The sequence below is a fragment of the Hyperolius riggenbachi genome, chromosome 3, assembly GCF_040937935.1.
Source record: "Hyperolius riggenbachi isolate aHypRig1 chromosome 3, aHypRig1.pri, whole genome shotgun sequence".
NCBI classification, from domain to species: domain Eukaryota; kingdom Metazoa; phylum Chordata; class Amphibia; order Anura; family Hyperoliidae; genus Hyperolius; species Hyperolius riggenbachi.
Genome location: NC_090648.1, coordinates 114,005,794 through 114,030,835, shown reverse-complemented (window position 1 = coordinate 114,030,835; position 25,042 = coordinate 114,005,794). Strand labels below are relative to the sequence as shown.

Genomic DNA, 25,042 nt, shown 5'->3' with positions numbered 1-25,042 from the left:
TGCTCAATCAGACAGAAATCTGGGAAAGGTAATGCAAGGTGAACACGTTGCCTTTTTGCAGTCAATAGATGCGTTTGATAATTTCCGTCATGTCCGATATTACTTTCGATCATTTTACCGCTCAATTTCGCATAGAAGTGAATGGAAATTGTTAAGAAAAGAGAATCGAGCGGGAAATCGAGAGGAAAAACGAATCGATAATCGATCGAACAGGAAATCGACCAAAAAAAAAAAAAGGAATGGTGTGTACCCAGCATAAAAGACAAAGAACCTGTTGTTCCTCTGACCAGGCTACCTTCTTCCATTGCTCCATAGTCCCGTCCTGATGCTCGTGTGCCTACTGTAGAAAGTTTCAGCAGTGGACAGAGCTCAGCATGAGTTGGCTGCTCTGTCATTAGGCAATCAGCTGTTATTCTTTGTGTATCCTCACACCTCTCTCAAGAACAGGATTCAATCTCAAGCAGGGCTGTGGAGTCGGAGTCGTGGAGTCGGAGCAATTTTGGGTGCCTGGAGTCGGGAAAAAAATGCGCCGACTCCGACTCCTAATGAATTTGTAACTGTAATTAAAATAGAAAATATGATAAAATGTTCTATTTCTCAAATAGTCATTAAAAATAATGTATATATAGTAATAGCTGTGTTTAGTCCACAAAAATGAAATAAACCAATCAAAATTAGTTACTTGTGCTGCTTCAATAAAGCAGTCCCCGTATTTTTAAAGTCAGATATACATATCTGACTGACTGTACAGTATATATGATGTGCACACAGGAATCTCTTATATATGTTACGGCCAGAACCCGAAGTGTGGCCACTTCTAGTTCTGGCCACTTCGGGTTCTGGCCGGCCAATGTGCGAAGTGGCCAAATTGATCACAACTTGCTTAATTTAATGAAATATAGCCGGCGGCAATGTAATAGATGAAGCCGCCGGCTTTCGCACTGCCTCTCTCCTCTCCCCCCCCCCTCCTCTCCCCGCCTCCCATACAATATACGTAGCAGCCGGGGACATGCAGCCGGAGAGTCGTTTGTCGCAGCAGGGCAGCAGAGCGGGGAGGCTGCAGACATCGCTTCTGCCAGCACCCGCTCTGCAGGAACGGCAGGATTCCCCTGCCGCGACGAACGACTCTCGGCTGCTACTTATTGTATGGGAGGCGGGGGGCAGGGGGGGGTGGAAGAGGAGAGAGGCAGTGCGAAAACCGGCGGCTTCATCTATTACATTGCCGCCGGCTATATTTCATTAAATTAAGCAAGTTGTCATCAAGCGAGACGGCGTAAACATTACATTTCTAACATTGGCCGCTGCACTGCGGCCACTTCGCATATTGGTCGGCCAGAACCCGAAGTGGACGGCCAGAACTAGAAGTGGCCACACTTCGGGTTCTGGCCATAACATATATACTAAATAACGTCTATGCTGTAAGAATAAAGCCTGATGTGTAGCCGTGTCACTAATAGAGATGGTCAATGTGATGGAAATAATTCTGCATTGATGCTGGTTTATGCAAATGTATGCACTCCCTTTGCTGATGAAATCAAATAATTTGCTATGTTGTTAACATTTGGTTTGGTGACTACAAATTAAAGGGCACCTGAGACGGATGAAAAGAAGAGTGTTATACATACCTGGGGCTTCTTCCAGCCCCCTTCAGGCTAATCAGTCCCTCGCTGTCCTCCTTTACCACCTGGAACTTCTGCTATGAGTCCTGGTAATTCAGCCAGTCAGAGCAGTCTGGCTACGTGCCGCTTCCACAGCCAGGAGCATTCTGCACCTGCGCAATAGTGCTACGCAGGTGTAGTACGCCCACGGCGGCGGAGTGTGTGCATGCGCACTACACCAGACTGGCTCAAGTACCTGGACTCATAGCAGAAGATCCAGGTGGCGAAGGAGGACAGCGAGGGACTGATTAGCCTGAAGGGGGCTGGAGGAAGCCCCAGGTATGTATAAAACTTTAATTTCATCTGTCTCAGGTTTACTTTGGTACACAGTAGTACTATACTCTACATATGCACTCTCCACAGAGCTGCAGGGAATCCACTGAGAATGTTGTTCACATTGAACAGAGAGGTGTTGTCTGTCACCCATAAACCTTGTTCAGATTGCGCATGAAGAATGTGTAATAGAGGAAGAATCTCCTCATTCCCCTGCAGAGTACCTGCCCATCACTCTTACATGTACACACAGTTACATTGCCTAGGGCCTGATAGATGTTCTTTGTTCCGGTCTGTACCTTTTACAAGTACTCTTACCAAGGACTAGTTTTAGTCTAAAGGGAATAAATATAGTAGTCTACATATCCTTCTCACTTCAGTTGTCTTGTACAATTCCTAAGCGTTGGCAGTTAAGAGACGAATTTCATGTTACATACTGTTAATCAACAAAATTGTAATATGCAAATTAGAGGAGTCGGAGTCGAGGAGTCGGAGTCGGTGGAATCCTAAACTGAGGAGTCAGAGTCGGTGGATTTTTGGACCGACTCCACAGCCCTGATCTCAAGTACAGTAGTTCTACTGTGGGACTGGTCCAGACAGGCTCCCCACTTGCATCAGTCAGTCTTTGATACCCATTCACAGGTAGACTTTCCTTGGACCACTTTTGGTTGGTATAAAGCGACAAATGTTTGCTTTATTTTCTTTTGTTTCTGGACTACGGGATGCCTCTCTCAACTGAAACCCCTCCTACCTTCTTCATAAACCATACACACTGCTCTGCTATAGCCGAAAAGCACGTCTGTACAGAATTCTTGATTCTAAAGGTCACCGCCAAGTTCAATCCATGAGGATGCGACAATAACTGAGGTTCTCTCAACAATGTATCGGGGTAGCTGTACAAATGCTAGATTCTCAGATGAGATGGTCCAGACCAGCTGCGGCAGCAGACTATACCTTAGTGTGTGAATCTGGCTTAAAGCACACAATAAAAAGTCTTAATTCCGCATATAGTTAGTGAAGAAATTCACTTCTCTGTGTTCTGTGTTGGTTTGGATCAAAGTGTCTATTTACAGTTGCTGTTATGAACTAATTAGATTGTGGAGAACTCTGTTTAGCAGCTCTCCATACATTAAACACTGAGGCTTAACCCTATCAACGCACCCTGCAAATGTGCAACCAAGTAAAACTTAAAGTGAACCTGCGGACTAAAAATCGACTCAGCAGCACTGAAAAGGCTGGGTGTTTCTTTAACAGTTTCACAGCATCAGAACTTTGTTTCTTTTATACAAGCCTCATTTTTAGCTGCACAGAAGAAAACTGCCCAGGCTTTTTTCCCCTGATGCTGTGCAAAGCATGATGGGATTTCTGATTTTGTTGTTCTCTTTCTGCTGTTTTGGTGCAATTTTATTTTTTTACATTTTGAATTTGACATTTGAATCCTAGCACATGCAGCTGGGAGGGGTAATCAGGACACAGGATAGTTGGAACTGTGTCTCCTGCTCCTTGTCACCTCCTTTCAACCAAAAAGATGGCTGCCCCCATGACAAAGATGGCAGCCCCCATGAATCACAAACATTTGCCTGTTTTTTTTAAAACAGGGTGGGTAAGAGATTATATTACCTATCTATTCTAATTAACATAACTAATGTAACTTGATGACAGTATTTTTGTTTAGGCTGAAGTTCCCCTTTAAGGTCTTTTTAGGATTACTATAAATTGCAATGAAGATATTTTTTCCCCATAAATATTACCATGCTGTGGCTAATATTTTAAAGCTGAAAGGAAGATCTGAGTTTTATTCCACTTTGAGTTTCTTGTGTGCCATGGTCATATGGCTGACCTCCTTCAGTCTTAAGCTAGGTACAGACTTGATTTTCCTTAAAGGAATTGTCAGGTATAAAAAAACAAAACAAAAACAAAACAAAAGAGTTTCACTTACCTGGGGCTTCTACCAGCCCCATGCAGCCATCCTGTGCCCTCGTAGTCACTCACTGCTGCTCCAGTCCCCTGCCACCAGCTAGTTTCGTTTTTGCTAAACTTGGGGTCGGCGGGCCACATTGCGTACATTTTTACGCATTCCCGCTGCTGCGGAAACATTAACACATACGTTTTTACACGTTACTGGTGTATGTTAACCTTCCTGGCGGTAACCGCGAACTACGTTCGGGGTAAACCGCGCAGGAGGTTTTCTCAGGCCCTGCTGGGCCGATTTTCATATATTTTTTTTTTTTGCACTTTGCTAGCTGTGTGAGCACACCAATCGCCACCGCCCCACGCTCGATCGCCGCTATCCGCCACCCCCCCCCCAGACCCCGTGCGCTGCCTGGCCAATCAGTGCCAGGCAGCGCTGAGGGGTGGATCGGGACTCCCAACGACGTCACGACGTCATCCCGCCCCGTCGCCATGGCGACGGGGGAAGCCCTCCAGGAAATCCTGTTCTTTGAACGGGATTTCCTGATCGGAGATCGCCGAAGGTGATCGAAGCGGGCGGGGGGATGCCGCTGCACAGCGGCTATCATGTAGCGAGCCCTGGGCTCGCTACATGATTTAAGAAAAAATAAAAATTAAAAAAAAGACTGCTGCGCTGCCTCCTGGCGGAATTTAATAGACCGCCAGGAGGGTTAACACGTATGTGTTAATGTTCCTGCACTAGCGGGAGTGCGTAAAAATGTACAAAATGCGGCCCGCCGACCCCTCGGTCGGCAAAAATGAAACTAGCTGGCGGCGGGGGACTAGAGCAGCAGTGAGTGAATATGAGGGAACAGGATGGCTGCATGGGGTTGGTAGAAGCCCCAGGTAAGTGACACTTTTTTTTGCCTGACAATTCCTTTAAGTGTGTACAAGTGTCACCCTCAGGTGTTTAGAACTACAAGTCGCAGCATGTCCTTCCCATTGTGCTTAGGCTACAGAAGTGCTGAAGGCCCAAATCTGACTACCACGGGGTTAATGGGCTAATCTTAGCCTGTAAGTAGGAGGTGCAGTCTGGCAGTGTGAGAATGTCTGAACCTTCACTGATCCTCAGATTAGTATTAAGATCCTAATAAGCTTCTTGTGGTGGATCACAAGCTTAAATCAGGAGAATGTAAAGGTGCCCAGAAACAATGGGAGACTTACATTGAGCAAAATTATAAAATGTTGCTCCCAAACACAAGGCAGCCAGCTCAGCTGCAATGAGTGGCAATATCCTGCCTTTTGTGTAGGACTGTGTGACTCATCGGAAGGATGAATCAGTGTCCTAAAAATGGCCAGTTCCTGCTACAAAATGACAGTGACACGAGAGTGTAAAGAAGAACTCCTGCTGCCTTCTACATGGGGAGAAGTAACTGTCAGTTACACTGGTCACTATTATTATTCAGTATTTATACGGCACATATATTACGCAGCGTTGTATACTGCCTTGTCACCTAAAGAGGAACTTTAACCCAGGACTGAACTTCAGTAGCAGATACTCCCTTTTGCATGAGAAATCTTTACTTTTTCTCGAATAGATCATGGGGGGTGGCTGATATTGTGGTGAAACCCCTCCCAGTGTAGTGTCATGACCATGGTCCTGACACTTAGTTGTCTGTGAACCTCTTTGCATTATGGGAAATAGCGGCTTTTTCCAACTGCCAAGCAAGCAATATCTCCCTCTGTGCATAGAATTCTCAGTAACGAACATTCTGCACAGATCACCTGACAGAACTAAAGATGTCGCCACCAGTGATAAATTTCACAATGTAAATTGGGGAGAGGAAAGATTTTACAATGGGCAAACACTGACTAAATAATCTATAAAATGAATATTGTAAACAATAAGCAATTTTATTAATTATTTTATTTTCACTACAGTTCCTCGGTCACTCAGAGGGGCTCACAATCTAATCCCTGCCATAGTCATATGTCTGTATCATGTAGTGTATGTAGTGTAGTCTAGGGCCAATTTTTGGGGGACCTATGTTAAGGGATGTAGCAGGAAATCAGTGTTCCTGGAGGAAACCCAGACAGACACAGGGAGAACAGATAGTGCCCTCGGCTGGGATTCAAACCCAGGGACCCAGCACTACAAGGCGAGAGTGCTAACCACTAGGCCACCGTGCTGCCTTTACAATTATGTATTTACCAGTAAAGTACTTTGTAAAAAAGTAAATACATGCTTTAGGGTCCCTCAGCTTCAGCATATTGGTTGAATACTTCAAGTCAAGCTGAAACAATTGCCTGCACTGGCTAGTTACATCAGACAGACAGACAGAGGGGAACAGATACGCATAAGGAAACAGTCTCACTTCACTTCATGCTTTGTTACTAATTCTGCAGGAGATCAGACACAGGTGAAGGAAGGGTTGCTCCTCCATGATAAACTAGGTACTATCCCACAATATTATGACTCAGAATAAGGAAGCTGCATCGCACAGGAAACAAATAGTTAGTCAAGGAGAAGAGCACCTCTACAGGCAAGCAGTGATTATTACAACTACACATTTGTTTCTTATACCTCAGTGTGAGTCCCGACAGGAGTCATGCATGAAAATTACAAGAACACAAAAGCTTGCTGTTGTTCTTGGAAAGCACCTAGTCACTTGGACAGTTTTCCACAATGCATATAACCTGCTTGCCAACTGACAAGAACTCCACACAACGTATTCCTCATGAAAACTGTACCAGCAACTTACTCCAGCACTAGAGATTAGACCTTGTCACATCCAGGATCTGTTCCAGAGCCCAAGGCACAAGGCTAACATCCTGGCCCCACAGTGCCAGACTAAACAGAATGCCTGCCACAGCAGGCTGGAGATTGCTATACGGTCGCTGCTCTGCCTGACTTCTACTGCCAGCTACATATGTTGTTGTATGGAAACTTTGCCACTAATGATCTGTGAATATTACTATTTAATATTTAGCACTGTACAGAGTCTATTGTCTTGTCACTAACTGTCCCTCAGAGGAGCTCACAATCTAATCCCTACCATAATCATATGTCTATGTATGCATCGTGTAGTGTGTGTATAGTAGTCTAGGGGCAAGTTAGAGGGGAGCCAATTAACTTGTCTGAGGTTTGTTTTTAATGATGTGGGAGGAAACCAGACTGTCCGGAGGAAAACTTTACTACATAGCCCGTTCTGAGAAATTAGCACATTACAATCATCGCTAGGACAGAAGGGGCACAAAGGGGGACAAGATGGAGGTACAATGGGGAAAGGAGGTGGTACAGAGGTGGCACAGGGGGGACGCTGAGAGAAAAGGAGGACAGAGGTGACACATTTGGGGTGGAGCAGGTGACACAGGGGGGACGCTGAGGGAACAGGGGGAAAGAGGTGACAGTGTGTGGGGGGGGGGGGGAGGAGGTGGCACAGAGAGGGAAACTGAGGGAACAGGGGGACAGAGGTGACAGTGAAAGGGGGGGGACAGAGGTGACACAGGGAGACACACTGAGTGAACAAGGGGACAGAGGTGACAGTGGGGGGAGCAGAGGTGGCACAAAGAGGGACACTGAGGGAGCAGGGGGACAGAGGTGACACAGGGAGACACACTGAGGGAACAGGAAGACAGAGGTAACACAGTGTGGGGGGGGGGAGGTGGCACAGAGAGGGACACTGAGGGAATAGGGGGACAGAGGTGACAGTGGGGGGGGGGGGCAGAGGTGTCACAGGGAGACACACTGAGGGACCAGGGGGACAGAGGTGACACAGTGGGGGACACTAAAGGCACAGGGAAACTGAGGTGACACAGGAGGCACAGGGAACAGAGTCAGCACAGTGTTCTGACATAAGAACGGATTCAGGTTAAAAACAAACCTACAGTCCCCATCGCGTTCATTAACCGGGGACAACCTATACATCTGTAATATAGAAAAATCTGTGCCTGTTCAATGGATAAATTAAGCAACTGAGACTGTGAGGGGAATTTAGAGATCAGGGACCTTCGGGTGCTCACACTGCTTTATTTTCCTTTCACAAAAGAAATAAAATCTACATTGATCTGAATACATAGTGCAGAAAATTCAAGTGTTTAATTTTCAGCCAATTCGATTTAATCCCTGAATTGGCTGGAACATCCTGTTTGCCATATCCATGGGTGCAGTTTCTGTTTGCCATATCCATGGGCGCAGTGCGAAACAGAAGTGAAGCCAAGGTACAGCGTACATGCCTCAACAGAGTGACATTTGAACAGTTAAAAAAAAACACAAAAATTACAAGATCTACACCTCTCTTTGGGCACACAGTAAAAAGATAAAGCCTAACAAAAGCAGTCACCAACACGTGACCATTTTGGGTGACAGTCATGTCCATAGAGACATCCCATGCCTACTGCAGCTACCTAGACTGGGTTTTTTCATCCGATTGCTGTTGTATTCCCTGCAGTGAAAGGCCTATTGGATTCTCCTCTCTTATTAAAGTGGGATAAAAGTCTGACATAACATTCAATGAAAATGTTTTCCTACTTATTACCCATACAGTTATTATATTTGCTTTTGTATACAAATAATATCATCTGTTTACAAAGTACAGTTTATCGTCTCTAAACGGTGCCATTGCTTTTTGTTGCATAGCTGCTATAATTATATATAGGACAAAATATCTAGTGATCATTTCTCACCTCTCTCTGCTTCTGTTATGCTTGCAGCTGAGTTTCAGCACAGTTAAAAAAAAACTATTTAAAAAAAAAAAAAAAACTATTGCATGCAGCCAACTTAAAGTTGGCTGCATGAAAGCCCACTAGAGGGCACTCCTAATGCGTAGTTCTGATCGCCTCCGGCGATCAGAACAAGAAGGGTCGCGATGAGCGGCCCTTCTTGTTTTGCTTTCCTCGTCGCCATGGCGACGAGCGGAGTGACGTCATGGACGTCAAGCCGCCTCCGATCCAGCCCGTAGCGCTGGCCGGAACTGTTTGGTCCGGCTGCGCTGGGCTCGGGCGGCTGGGGGGACCCTCTTTCGCGCTGCGGCGGCGATCAGGTAGCACACGCAGCTGGCAAAGTGCCGGCTGCGTGTGCTCCTTTTTATTTGATGAGAATCGGCCCAGCAGGGCCTGAGCAGCAGCCTCTGGCGGTAATGGACGAGCTCAGCTCGTCCATACCGCCCAGCAGGTTAAGTTCCCAGTATTACATCCCTAGGTCAGAGACATCGAGGGGACAGTTTACAAACTTTATATCCAGCGGATTCAGAAACATTTGTTTTCACTGAGGGAAATCTAAATAGTGTATGTTGCTTTAAAGAGACATTGAAGCGAAAAAAATAATAATTATGATATTAATTGGTTGTGCAGTACGGATAATTTCTAGAACATTAGTAGCAAAGAAAATATTCTCATACAGTGGCTTGCAAAAGTATTCGGCCCCCTTGAAGTTTTCCACATTTTGTCACATTACTGCCACAAACATGAATCAATTTTATTGGAATTCCACGTGAAAGACCAATACAAAGTGGTGTACACGTGAGAAGTAGAACGAAAATCATACATGATTCCAAACATTTTTTACAATTCAATAACTGCAAAGTGGGGTAGGTGTAATTATTCAGCCCCCTTTGGTCTGAGTGCAGTCAGTTGCCCATAGACATTGCCTGATGAGTGCTAATGACTAAATAGAGTGCACCTGTGTGTAATCTAATGTTAGTGCAAATACAGCTGCTCTTTGAAGGCCTCAGAGGTTGTCTAAGAGAATCTTGGGAGCAACAACACCATGAAGTCCAAAGAACACACCAGACAAGTCAGGGATAAAGTTATTGAAAATTTAAAGCAGGCTTATGCTACAAAAAGATTTCCAAAGCCTTGAACATCGCACGGAGTACTGTTCAAGCGATCATTCAGAAATGGAAGGAATATGGCACAACTGTAAGCCTACCAAGACAAGGCCATCCACCTAAACTCACAGGCCGAACAAGGAGAGCGCTAATCAGAAATGCAGTCAAGAGGCCCATGGTGACTCTGGACGAGCTGCAGAGATCTACGGTTCAGGTGGGGGAATCTGTCCATAGGACAACTATTAGTCGTGCACTGCACAAAGTTGGCTCTTATGGAAGAGTGACAAGAAGAAAGCCATTGTTAACAGAAAGCATAAGAAGTCCCATTTGCAGTTTGCCACAAGCCATGTGGGGGAAACAAACAACATGTGGAAGAAGGTGCTCTGGTCGGATGAGACCAAAATGGAACTTTTTGTCCAAAATGCAAAACCCTATGTATGGCAGAAAACTAACACTACACATCACTCAGAACACACTATCCCGACTGTCAAATATGGTGGTGGCAGCATCATGCTCTGGGGTTGCTTCTCTTCAGCAGGGACAGGGAAGCTGGTCAGAGTTGATAGGAAGATAGGTGGAGCCAAATACAGGGCAATCTTGGAAGAAAACCTTTTGGAGTCTGCAAAAGACTTGAGACTAGGGCGGAGGTTCACCTTCCAGCAGGACAACGACCCTATACATAAAGCCAGGGCAACAATGGAATGGTTTAAAACAAAACATATCCATGTGTTACAATGGCCCAGTCAAAGTCCAGATCTAAATCCAATCGAGAATCTGTGGCAAGATCTGAAAACTGCTGTTCACAAACGCTGTCCATCTAATCTGACTGAGCTGGAGCTGTTTTGCAAAGAAAAATGGGCAAGGATTTCAGTCTCTAGATGTGCAAAGCTGGTAGAGACATACCCTAAAAGACTGGCAGCTGTAATTGCAGCAAAAGGTGGTTCTACAAAGTATTTACTCAGGGGGCTGAATAATTACGCACACCCCACTTTGCAGTTATTGATTTGTAAAAAATGTTTGGAATAATGTATGATTTTTGTTCCACTTCTCACGTGTACACCACTTTGTATTGGTCCTTCACGTGGAATTCCAATAAAATGGATTCAAGTTTGTGGCAGTAATGTGACAAAATGTGGAAAAAACCTCAAGGGGGCTGAATACTTTTGCAAGCCACTGTATGTTTATTTTCAGTTTAGTTTTTATTTATTTTTATTTTTTTTTAATAACATTGCATCATTCTCTTATATTTGCAGTTTACACACTACTCAGAATTCTAAATGATTTTACAGAGCAGGGTAATGAACTTTTGAACTGTTCTCTGCAGAAAAAAAAAACAATACAGTGCCAGACACCTGAGATAATAAGCGTCAGAAGACAGAGCTCTCTGCGACTTTGAAAGTGGTGGAGCTCAATGGCTCTTTTGCATAGATAGGCTGGAGATTCTTAACTCTTCCTGTACTGGAAACAATATTAGACTTAAGCCTAATCTACACGATACGATTCTTTGTGTGATTCAATTACGATTCTATTTATGATCCGATTAAATCCGACATGTCCGATCAAGATTGGATTCGATTCAATTCGATTTGCCATTAAAAAACAATGGCAAATCGAATTGAATCCCAATCGGACAAGTCGGATTTAAACGGATCGTGAATTGAACCGTAAGCGAACTCCTAATGGTTTATTTCTTAGCTGTACTACACATATAAATCATCATAATTTTTTTTTTTTTATCGCTTCGGTGTCATTGCTTATTCAGCAAGTAGTAGACTGCATGTGCCTTCTTCACAAAGTTAAAAAAAAACTCACTGCAAATAATTTTCTATCTACTAGCAAATTTCCACTGAAATGGCACCACGAATCAATGTGGCCACCAATAAATGACTGCTTGAGCATATGCATTTGATTTCATAACTTGCAAGTATACCGGCATTTATGAGTCTGGAATACAGGGACAGTGTCAACACACAGCCAAATAGGGGTCCTTTTCCACTAGAAGCAATACCATCAGAATCACAAAATGCATGTGTCAAAAGTATGCATTATGAAAAGAAATCGCAAATGAAATTTTCCATTACTTGATTCAAATTTTTGTAGAAACGCAAAATGCGTCTTTTACACAAATCTGATCACGATAGTGCTAGCCCTTCTGATTCCTAAATTGCAAGGGAAAATTATTTCAAAAAACGCAAATTGCATACTTTTTGCAATTTACAATGGAAACGTTTCCTAATGCCGTGTTCCCACTAATACTGTGCTCATTTCAGTAAAATGCATAACGTGCGACACACAAGAACACAACAGAGTGCATAAACTGCACTGTCTGATGCTCTCCTGAGTTGTGCAGCAGTGCGTTCTTAGAATAGAATTCACACCTGCAAGCATTCTTGTTCACAGTACAGAGCTGTCCCAGTGTCACTGATTGGGTTCAGGGAGATAAATGTAGGTGCCATGTGCTGTTGTGTAACGGAAGGCCGCCTACGTTTGTTGCTTATTTACACTATTAGTTGCAGGAAGCCATGCCTTAGTAGTGCAATACATGGTCACTGTATTTCTGTACATTAGTGCTGGCTCTGCTCAATTACACTAAATGGGGCATGGTACTTTTTGTTGTCCTAACAGAATCAAAGGCAAGCCATGCAAAATCTGCACTGCAACGCATTTAGAGTGAGCGAGCCCTTGATGCATGACTGATAGAATTTCTGCACTTCTAAGTGTTTCAGAACCACAAGTTAGAAGCAGAAACACAGAGCAGCCATAGAATTCTTAATGAAAATTAATGTTGACATCTACAGAAGTTTAGCAAAGTGTATGATCAGGCTACAATTGATGAGGCTAATGTACAAAGATAGATGAAATGGTTTATGAGGAAAGCAGTGCTGAAGTCACATAGAGGAAGGACACTGGGTGTCATGGTGTCAGCAACAGTACATCTTTCTTTGGTCAAAAGCTTAACGTTTGCTTTGTTTCAGATGACCTGCCAGTCCCAATCGCCATTGCAGTGCAATTTAAAGTGACACTGAAGCAAAAGAACGTATGATATGACGAATTGCATGTGTAGTACAGATGATTAACAGAACATTAGCAGCAAAAAAAAAAAGTCATTTTTATTTTCAGAGATATATATATATTTTTTTTATAACATTGCATAATTCTCTAATGTTCTCAGTTTACATACTACACTCTGCATTTTACACTATGAAACAGAGCAGAGCTAATGACCCTGAACTTCTCTGCAGTAAAATCTTATCTGAAGCTGTCTTTCACAGTTTTTTTGATGTATATGTGCTTTAAAATAGCACTGTAGCCAACTACATTAGTTGGAGAGCTCAGAGAAGCTCTTTTGCATAGATAAGTGAAATTAGTTAACTCTTGTTGTACTGGAAACAATAGGAGACCCGTGTATCTGTGCTACTAATGTTCTATTTCCTAGCTGTACTAGTTTATTTTCCCCTCAGATTCCCTTTAAATGCAACCAAATGACAGTATTTCTAACACTACTCGTTTCAGTGGGCCATAATCAAATGTGACTCCATGGGGGGCGCCTGTCCACCACAGATACTGAGCGCCAACAAGCACATTGCCAGTGCCCGAGAGCAGCCGACAGCCACCTTCAGTTGCAAGTCTGAAAGAGGCCTAAGGGCTCGTTTCCACTATACCGAATCCACATGCAGGCACTGCATGCGGATTCGCATAGGCAATACAAGTGGATGGGATTGTTTCCACTTGTGCGTCATGCGGGTGCGTTTTGGTGTGCGGGGAAAATCTGCACGGCAGAGCGGTCAGATTTCGCGTGCGGCAATAATGCGGGCGAATTGCCTGCAATGCTTTTAATAGGGAAATCGCATGCGGCTTTGTCATGCGGTTTTCGACGCGAATTCGCGTACGATTTCGCATGTAAGGCTATGGAACTTTACACAGGCAGTGACATGGTTAATATCGCCTGCTTCCTAGCCATGCGAAATCGCATGCGAAATTGCGGGGAAAACAGTATGCCGAAACGCATCCGCATGCGATTTCGTCCGCGGTGGAATGCAGGCGATTCCACAACGCAACAGTGGAAACGAGCCCTTAGAAATACAGAGATCGTGTCAGTTATGCAGTAAGAGTTAAGGTACATACACAAAAATTGGTCTAAATGAATGTTGACCAATGAAAGCTTGGCGGAGGTTAATGATTTTAAACGACCAACCTGCATAAAAACATGAAAGATCTAAGAAATAAGGAATTGACAGATAATGCGGAAGTGACATCTGAGGTGCAATTAACTGAAATGATCGATATCTGTACAAACATGAATGATCCACTGTGGCATATACGCTGTACAAAATCGTTATACATCATTTAACTGTACACACTCCCTTTGATAAACCGTTAGTCAAAAATATCCAACAGGATGGATAACGACTGAATCTCGACTGTATCTGTTGTTGCCATCTGTGATGCAGTGTCTTACCGAAAATTGGTGAAAGCTCATTAATCGGTGGTTTTAGAGTTCAGAACAATATTTATCTGATGAGTATACATTGCTTTACTCTCTTTGGTGGTGTAAAACCATCATAGAACATGGAAATGGTAAAATTGGCCAATCATAATTGGATGTGTGTACCAAGCTTTGGTCTGTATAAAACAAGTGAGAGCCCATACCGCATGACATGAATCATATATACTGATACCTGCAGACAATCAGAGGAAACAGGAAATGGCACTGTAGTAGCTTTTGTACTTAAAATTCTATAGTTGTAAATAGCATTCATAGCCTTTTTACCATATCCCAAAGCCTTTTTACCATTAGAACCCGCAGTGTATATAAAGTACTTTGTACATCTCGCACATTTAGTGTAGCATCATGGGGCTTATTTTTACAACGCTCTTCCAATAGGTACAGAGAAAGTTTTATATGGTAACACCATTAAAACTGCACGTCTAGTGCTAGGTATACACATTGGCCTCTATTCACTAAGCAGTTTAGACTGCTCTACAGATGGTTTTTAGTCTACTGATGGTTTGGTGTAATGTTTAAGACCTGTTTTTAGACCTGGTCTAAAGGGGCCCATACACCTAACGATTTTCCCGCCGATATACAGCAGATTTGATCACTGTGATCGAATCTGCTGTGAAATCGTTGTGCAAACGCAAACTATTGATTTCCGTCCGAAATCAATGAGCGCGAAAATGGAGCAGTGTATTCCCAGCACAACCCACCCAATTACCAAATGGTTTACACCAGGTCTGTACCATTTGGTAATAGTGAATTCCCCTTTGATGCAGCTGACCAAACGATCAGTAGACTAAAAACCATCAGTAGACTAGTCTAAACTGCTTAGTGAATTGAGGCCAATGCCATTTTCTGACAGATTTGCCCAAGATCAGATGCTTCAAGGCACAGTGGAGGTGACGGGGAGTCATATTTTACTAAACACAGCGATTAATTTTGCAACATATCCTAGAATATGCTGCTGTGAACTGTGTGTACTGCACTTGGGTTCTATTTAACGTCAATAAAATATTGCTGTGAAAAACAATAACAGGACCTGTGAGCTCCAGCAGGTACCTAAACTGCAATTATTAAATCAGACTGCTGGCACTTCTGTTTTCACCCCGCCCGATGCACGATTGTGTCACTAGGATCTGCCAGGGGCAAAAAAGCTGGAGTATGACAAGGGAAAACCATCTGGCTTTACCCCCAGAAACCAAAAGCATCCCAGAAATAAGGGTCTGCTGGGGAAAGCGTGGTGCAAACGAGTGTGAGAGGCAGAAGATGATGCAGTCATGCATATTACTGCTGTCTAAACCTGCCAGCAGAACTACCTGACAGCAAATCTGTGACATATTTTCACAAGTTATCAGTTATGTACACGTCAGGTTTCTCTTCCTGAAACAATCTTTCAAGATCACTTCAGGACACACAGTGCGCCAGCAGTCTATGTACAGATGTTTTTCCTTTGCTCTGTGGAAAATACATCATCTCCCATGAAGTGAGGAGGTGGAGAACGAGTAGGAGGCGACTAACTAATTGTCGCCATCAGGAACTTGCTACAGCAACGGGTTGAACAAGAATCAACTTAACACTTGCTAAATGACAGACATGGAGAAATGCCTCTACACTTCATGAATGCTCACCTGAAACCATCACGATTATATCTAGTGACAAAAATCTACTGTGTGTATGTAACTTTAAGGTAGCGCAAGATGTAGCTTTCCCTTGGCAAACATCTAAAAATACATGACAAGTTCACTTTAATACTGACATTTCATTAACATGCAGAAACAATGGAAAAAAATAAATGTAAATAACCTTTTTCCAAGCAACATTAGTGGTCATGTGACTGCTGGTTACAACTTCCTGCACTCCAGTTTTCAGTGTCAGGAGGGAAACACTAACTGCATTCCAGATTAACAAGTCAGCACACAATGGGCCAGATTCATGCACAAGTATTGTGTGCGGAAATAAGTAGGGCTGTGGAGTCAGAGATTTCATAACCTGAGGAGTGGGATGATTTTTGTATCAACTCCACAGCCCTGGTAAGTATTAGACAAGGTGTCGGAGTCGAGTCGGAGCAGTTTTGGGTAGCTGGAGTCGGAGGCTTCATAAACTGAGGAGTTGGAGTCGGATGATTTTTGTTCCCACTCCACAGCTCTGCACATAAGGGCAGTTTTCCACTAAGAAATGCAATCGCACTTCAGTTCCATCTTGTCTCTCTCGTTTTCCACTGCAGCGATTGTGCCGCAATCCGACAGGTGCAACATGAAAAACGGGGGGTGAACATTTTGAATTGAGGAAAAGTCACATAGCAGCATGATTACTAAGCGATTTTCCTGCGCTCCAATACTTAGTATAGAAGGCCATCTGCACAAAACTTACAGCAGGTGAGCCTATAGCAAACTGGGAAATATTACATCGTAAGCTCAGGGCACTAATGAAAACATCTCTGCGCTGTTTCCAGTAGTTCAATGTGTACCTAGCGTTTTGCGATCCAATCACAATTGGAACACAATCAGTGGAAAATAGCCCGGCTATCACACGTTAGGCAAATTGTGTAACGTGTTATTGGATAACCAGCGGGTTATCTAATAACACACATAATACAGGCAGCGTATGGGCAGTCAGGGGCGTAACCACAGGGAGAAGCCCCTGTGACTGAAGGGGGGGGGGGGCAGAGCTGTAACCACTACTTCACTCCCTCAGAACAGGCATTTATGGCTACACTTGTTATGGGTGTGAAGTTTACGATGTCAACTTGTTTTATAACCCTTACAGGATGGGGCCCCGGGCTGTGTGGGTCACCAGAGGTTGGCAAGGGAAGGGTGTGAACACTGGTGGGCCTTGTGATTTATATAGTTGTAAGTATTATAAGGTCACTATGAGTGCACACTACATGTTAGTGAACACACCTTAATGAGAGGTTACAAGACAGATTCATGAGACCTGTCCAAGACAGACCAGAAAGAGTAACTACCGTGTTTCCCCGAAAATAAGCCCGTATCTTATATTAATTTTTGCTCCAAAAGATGTGCTGGGACTTATTTTCAGGGGATGTCCTATGTTTCAATCAGGAAATGTCTCTCAGCAGAACATTATCTGTTCCTTTGTACTGTGCTGTTCCTGGATTTGAAGGCATGCTACTGTAGTGATCAGGCACCTGCCCTGTCATCCCTGCACATAGCTGATTTTTCTGTGTGCTGGGATGAAAGGACCGATGTCTGATCAGCATTGCACTGCTGTGTCCCCGCTGGCCACCTCTTCATCCTCTAACTTCTGCTAGAGCTTATTTTTGGGGTAGGGCTTTTATTTCAAGCAAGCTCAAATTTCTAGCTAGGGCTTATTTTCAGGGTAGGTCTTATTTTCAAGGAAAGAGGGTAGTTACTAACTTTAATTTGCTTTATTTAATTTTTATTTTTTTCTTTATTTTTTAGATTGCAGCCACTTTAAGTGGTTGTAACAGTAATTTTATTCTGCAGTTCATAACCAAATGCTAGTTACACACGATGACATTTTCTGGCAGATTTACTGTCAGATTGATTAATTCCAACATATCCGATCTGATTTTCCATAGAAGTGATCGGAAATCAGATCGGACATGTTGGAAATAAATCGATCTGGCAGTAAATCTGCCAGAAAATCTCATTGTGTGTATTAGGCATAAGCTCCAATGCCTTGACACCTCCCCCATCCAGCATCCAGTGCCTGTAACATGTCAGTATAGGTGCAGTCTAACATGGCCTTACTGATCCCCAGGTGGCCATGAATCTGTGATAAATGTAAAAAGTATCTTTAATATTTCAATTAATCATACTAACAGCATTAAAATATGCACTTCATTATTCTAAATGTTCCATAGGCTGCGTCTTTAAAATACAGTATATTTCCAAATGTGACGGTGTATGTCAGAGCAACACACAAATCTTGTGAACAGTATTTATCATCATTCATTCCAAGGTACCTAAAGATTTCCTCAAGGCTAACCAGTAATTCATGTTTTGTGAGTCGCCAAACCCCACAGCTGTGCACACGGATTACCTGCAGATCAACCGCTGCTGTGGGGGGGGACATAGGAGGACAGGTTTGGGGAGAAACAGACCTACCATGTTCCATCACCATGCCCCATGTCCAATGGGTTTAAACCATCCACGTTTTACCTGAAATATGCTTCATTACCACCACCACCCTTCTCCTGTATGTATCTGTTGTGCCAAAACCAATTCCAGGTACAACTCTCATCGTACTTTGCAAAGTCAAATTTGATTCGGATTATCTGTAGACAAAAGTGGCTCATACTCCTTTATAATAAGCAAATTTTCACCATTTGGTAATGAGTTCAAAAATATTAAAAGACAGAGGTGTGCGATTTCATTTAGTTTCCCGAATGACTGTGTGTATTGTAATTTTACAGTCATTGGCAAAAATGATCGGACAAGATGCATCTACCATCAACATCCAATTTTTACTGCAGGGGTGTATGAGGCTTTAGACAGTAAGAAAATCATTAGATTGTAAACTCGAATGAGAAAAAGAAGGGCAGGTCTGTCGAAACAGATGCAAGTAAGGGCTCGTTTCCACTATCGCGAATCCGCATGCGTCCAATGCATGCGGATTCGCACATGTAACGCAAGTGCATGGGCCTGTTCCCACTGTAGCGTTGTTGAGGTGCGTTTTTTCAGCGGTGAAAAAACGCACAAAAGAGCGCAGAATTCGCCTGCGAGTGGAATGCATGCGAATCGCATGCAATGTATTTAATAGGGAAATCGCATGCGGTTTCCCCATGCGTTTTTTGCCGCGAATTCGCATAGGTACGAATGTAAATTCACACAGGCAGTGACATAGTTAAAATCACATATACCCTCACCTATGCGAATTCGCGGGAAAAAACGCATGGGGAATCGCATCCGCATGCGATTTCATCAGCGGTGGAATCCAGGCGATTCTGCACCGCAATAGTGGAAACGAGCCCTAAAACAAGCAAAAAAGAGCAGTTATTCATAGTATCCAATAAGAATCCTAGTTTCCTTACACAACAGAAAACAGACTGGTTGTGCTATGGGCAGCCACTCAACTTCTACTTTAGTTTTCTTTGCTCATGTCAAGATAAACCTGCTCCAGTGACTGATGTAAATAGTTTAACCGTCACTGTATTGTGAATAAGGTATCAGATGAACAAATGTGTACAAAAAGGAAGGAGGAAATTACCACGTTGGGCATACGCTATTGAAACATAACTATTCAATACGTTTCCTTCGCTTTTTTAGATCCTCCTGCATACTAGGCATAAAAAGATGATATCATTAATGGACATAGACACATGTATGTACATATGGACTTATGTAGGTTTGCCATATGGATTATGTTGTAGTTCATTGTTAAAGTGGATCCGAGATGAAAAACTAACTATGACAAGTAACTTGTCTATATATCTTATCTAAAGTTTACATAGCAAATCTAGCTGCAAACAGCTTTAACAGTTTCATGTTTATTTATTCCTGTGATACGAGAGCGGCCATGTTTTGTTTGTCACATTACACACAGGCAAGCTGCAACTGCATCTCCAGCCCTTAGCTCACTCCCCTCTGCCTCTGAAATCTCTGGCTAGTAACCTCCTCCTCCTCCTGCCCAGACTGAGCTCCCATAAGCCCTTGCTACATGGAGTGCCAAGGCACTTTGAGCTGTGGAGCGAGGCTTGTTTAGGTTTATGGGGAATTAAAGTATTAAAACAAAAAAAGTATTTGGCTTGAGAAATGCCCTATAAACTATATGTAAGGAACACAATTATGCAAGGAGTAAAAATGTATCTCGGGTCCACTTTAAAGTGAACCCGAGGTGAGAGGGATATGGAGGCTGACCTGCTAAATTCCTTTTAAATAATGCACACTGCCTGGCTGTCCTGCTGATCCTCTGCCTCTAATATTTTAAGCCATAGACCCTGAACAAGTATGCAGATCAGATCTCTATGACAAATCTGTCAAGATTAACTGCATGCCTCTTTCAGATGTGTGATTCAGACCCTAAAGCAGGCCATACACTGGCTCGATTCACGGCCGTTTCGACAGCAGATCCGATCCTGGGATCGGATCTGCTGCCAATCGCTTGCGCTAAACGCACCCGCCGATCCGATTCCCTCCCGAAATCGGATCGGTCCGTCGATCGCGCCGTGCGGGAAATTACCCTCGATCGCCCGCCGGTAGGAGCGCGTCGCTTGCGGCGTACGATTCGGGCCCGATCCGAGCATGTATACATTACCTGAAGCTGGCTCCGGGGTCCTCTTCTCCTCGCTGCACCGCATTTCCGCATGTCCCAGTGTACGCTTATACTTCCTGTGTCACTCCGGTGACCAGGAAGTTGAAATAGAGGGCGCTCTATTTGAACTTCCTGGTCACGGAGTAACACAGGAAGCGCCGGGATGGAGCAAGAACAGCGGTGCGGTGCAGTGCAGAGAAGACGCCCGGGAGCCAGCCTCAGGTAATGTATACGGGGGGGGGGGGGGGGGACAGGCGGCAGGAGCAGCTGAACAGATTGTGATCGGTTTCAGGCTGAAATCGATTCACAATCTGTTTGCAGTAAAGGCAGCCATACGATCCCTATCTGATCAGATTCGATCAGATAGGGATCGGTCAGCTGGTCGATCTAATGGCACATCGACCAGTGTATGGCCACCTAGGACCAAAATGATCCAACAGGACTGCCAGGTAACTTGTATTATTTAAAAGGTAATAAATATTGCGACTCCATAGGCATAGGTCACACACCTTCAGTTCCTTTTAAGAGTGTTTAGTATAGTCCAAACTCAAAAAACAAAAGTACTTTTTAAAATGTCTAACCAAAAATAAATATCCTCTGCGATTTGCAATTCATTTTGTCTGGAAGCCAATTTGTTGCTCTGATAATGTATCTTGTTCAATCTACACAAGCTGTAGAATGTTGATCTTCCACAACACGCTTATCAACAATTCGTTAACATAAATAAATATTTAAACAAAAAGCAGCAGCATAAAAGGATGCTACAACTACACTCTGAGCTGCTGGATTGTCATTCTGTATCACAGGATGACTAGGGATTTTTTTCCCCCTAATTCATGCAGAACTGAAAATGTGTTAAAAAAAAAAAAAAAGCACATACAAAAAAAGCCATATGCAAGTGAAAGCAACAGAGGAACAGTGTGTATATAGGTTAAGGATATCTGTCACATCATGGGCTCCTAAAAACAGCATGTTCACAGATAAGCAGCCAGAAATATGGAGGGCATAATTACCCAGCACAAAGTGCCCTCATTCTTCAGCTCTTCCTATGAAAAGCCTCCAGACAGCAACTCCTGTACACGCAGAACTCAGAACAAAGACAGTGTACAGAAATAGAGCACCCCACAGCCGAGGCTGGCTGCCCACCACACAGGAAATGTCACTGTCAGCAGCAAATAACTAAAATAACACTAAAATCCCTGGTCCAGCCTGTAATTCAGTGATAACCTGTACAGTAACACAGCATGGAGGAGACAGAGCCCGCAGCCAATGAGCTGTATGTGGGGGACACATGGCCTCTTACCTTGACGAGAGTTTGCAGTTCAGTAGCAGCACATGTGACTCCTGTGAGGAGCGATCCCAGTCTGCGATCCTTTCCAGCATGTCTGTGTCATTATACATAAAGCCCAGCACATGCCGGAAGACTGCTGCATTGCATAAGAACAGCTCTGGCAGGGTAACGTCACTGACGTCTACCAAGAAGAGTGCCATCTAGTGACCAAATAAAATTACTGCAAGATCGATGGGAAAAAAAAACTATCCAAAAACAGACCTTATGTAATAAAGTCTGTTGATATGAGAAACCACACAAGAGAACATGTATAAAACTGTTGTATCCTTCCAAAACTCTAATCTATGCAGCATTTTCAATTTACCTTGACACAGATGGTTCATCTACCTGAACCTTCCCTCTAGGCAGCCATACACCCAGCGATTTGGAAGGCCGGTCCACCAACCAATTTGATAATTTTATGAATTGAGAGAAAATCCAGTGTTTTCCAGTATGTGTGATCGTCAATAATTGACCGATAAGGTAAAGGAATCCACTACTGTTCACATGATTTCGATTGATACAGAATCGATTTTTGGATTCAGAGCATGGAGGCACAACATCGTTCAGATCTATTAGTAAAGGTGAACGGAATAGGATCTTGCTTGTAGTGTGGGCCACTAGTCAATCAACCACACAGTTGTTGATCTGGCTGGGTAAGCAGCTTCTATGGATGGGACCCCAGCAGACTGGCTTGGAGCAGAGCTGCGGCAAGGGACACACCAGAGGCTGGAGGAAGCCCCGGGTAAGTAGATCTGATTTTTTTTTAAGTTTCCCAAATGTTTCTTTTAAAGCAGTAGGATCAGCCATACTATGCCAGGGGAAAAAACACATATATAAGTAGATAAATACTTGATCTACTTACATAACATGTATTGTACTGTCCACGTTTTGATTTCAGTGAATGTTATATAGTAAATGACGAGAATTCTGTTATTGGTGGGGGCCATGTCCTTTGCCCACAGTTTAGGCTAAATCCTGAGGTCATTTCTGCTCTTTACTTTTTTCTTTTCTCCTTCAATTGCTGAGTCACCTCAGCCTTGCTTGTAACACAAGTGAGCAGGGGATCGTGTTTCAGATAAGAAGCTAAGCAGGGAAATAAAGGGAAGAGGAGGAATATATTATAGATAAAAAGAACCCCCGGCATGCAACTGTTTGGCACTGACTACTAAAGGGCCAGTGCTACTTAAATATGTGGCAGCTCCAAATCATAACAGCAGAAAAAGTTTTCACTGCAGGATTAGCATCTTTATCACTTAATACGCTCAGACCAGTTGCTGTTGAAATTTGATTTTTATGGAGATCATTCTGCTTTAAGCATGTTCAGTTCTGTGACCAAAAACATACTTTGTGTCCATAGTAAATAACTAAAAAAAAGGCTATACTCTTGGATAATGTAAAACCTTGGACAATTCTTAATGAAATAAATAGTCCTTGTTCTCAAAAAACTGGCTAGTAGCGGATAAGGTTACCTTAGAGAAACCAAGTTAGCACAAAAATCTAATTCATATGAAAATCTCTGCATGGAAAAATGTGGCCACACTGGAAAAACTGGACTAGTCCAAAAGGTATGTAGTTAGTCTACAGAAAACACTAGAGTGTAATTCCAAATATAGAGAAGTTATGCACCATAGTGCCAGGGGAGAACATGGAAGCTTGCTCATGAAGCTTTATTGCTGCCATTTTGATCACCTCTACATGTGCTTTGATTTGTTGTAACCATTAATAGACTCTTCTGCTCCCCAGCTAACAACTCTGACACTGTGGCTGTCCTTGGCAGGTTTTGGTGCTCCATATCAATTGTTAAGTACAGAATGCTTGAAGGGGCGAGCTCCCAAGCTAGGCCACTGCCAGGACACTTGCGTCGCATCATGACAGGTGTTGGCAGCGCCACAAAACAGTAGCCCTTCTACATCCACCACCACAATCGCATGTCTTGTGGCCACGCACACCAAACGGTGGCAGGTGAGCCCATAAGGTGGTGGGAAGCCCTCCCAGAACAGAGTCTACAGAGTCAGAAGAAGCACATGTAACTCCTGTGAGGAACGTTCACTGTCTGCAATCCTCTCCAGCATGTCTGTGTCATCATTATACAAACGCCCAGCATGCTTATTTAACATAGTGGAGGACTGTAATGCATTGCATAACTGAAGAGTCCTGGCTGAGAAAGGTCACTGAAATCTATCAGCCTCAGAAGCATGCCATCTAGTGACAACATTGCTCACTGCAAGATCAGTGGAAAAAAACAAAAACTAACCAGCAATCAGAGTACATTTGAAATCGGTGCCGGTAGACTTAGGCGCAGGATACAGCTGTTATACGGCTGATCCTGCTGCTGCACAAGTCCGGGCTGTTTTAATTACTATTCCCCCTCCAGGCCGCCATGGATAGTGGGGGAATGAAATAATTCAGCTTCCAGCGATTGCTGGAGGCCGAATTATAGTGTTTTTTAAGCAACCTCGGTTCCGTCTTCTGACGGAGCCGACGTTAATCACTGAGCGCTGCAATAGGAGTGATTCCTATTGTAGTCTATGGAGGCGCCGGCTGCGCCCAAATCTAGCAGCGCTGAAAAGCACTGCTCCGAGCAATCCCCCTGATGCAACAATGAGGTGTATTGACTAAACTGCGATAAGTATAACAAACATGCATAAAGTCCTACAGCACAATGAGTAGAGCATAATACAAATATATTATTTGCAATGCATTACACTCTACTCATCACGAGAAACTTTACACACGTTACGTTGCAGAGTTCTTTGATCTCGACTTGTGTTAAAAAAAAAAATTCCAATGACTCGCATGAAAATCGTGATAAAATCACGGCAAAATCGGTGAGATCGTGATTTTAGTGTGCCTCCATTCAACTTCTGAAAAATACGTGTCATAAGACAGCATCACGCTTGAAATGTTTGCTTCTTTCGAAGTCACCAAAAGAAGACCAAATGCATTGTAAGAGTAACTGAAAATTCCTCCCTTTTGGCAGCCTTCAGAAGTACACGCACCCCCGAGCGCTTCCAAAGTACTTTAAGGCCCCATTCACACTTGCAATCACAAAACGCTAGCAATTAGCGCTAGAGTTTTGCAGTGGCCATTTTTACATGATAAAAGTGTATTTTTCACTGGATATTTTTGCATTTTTTGAGCGATTGCTATTGTAATACACTGCAATTGCTCAAAAATGCTGCATACAGTGCGTTTGCGTTTCGCGCTAGTTGAGAATCGCTGGCAATTGTGGCAGTGACATCACTGCAATATAGATTACAATGCACTATCGCTTTAAAAAACCACTAGTAAACGATGGCAATTCTGCGACTAGCGGTAAACCCCT

General features: G+C 43.5%; 1 protein-coding gene across 4 annotated transcripts in view; it reads right to left on the bottom strand.

Annotated features, from left to right (window-relative positions):
* SLC23A2 (solute carrier family 23 member 2) overlaps positions 1 to 25,042 on the bottom strand; it is a 275,407-nt gene that overhangs the window by 172,272 nt on the left and 78,093 nt on the right. The window contains exon 1 of one of the 4 annotated variants that reach the window (XM_068274817.1): positions 21,688 to 21,792. The exons of 2 other annotated variants lie outside the window; for them this stretch is intronic. The gene's annotated coding sequence lies outside the window, so the exon portion shown is untranslated. Of the gene's footprint in view, positions 1 to 21,397; positions 21,422 to 21,687; positions 21,793 to 25,042 lie in introns of those variants that run through there. One more of the 4 variants, XM_068274818.1, reaches the window with a different exon arrangement.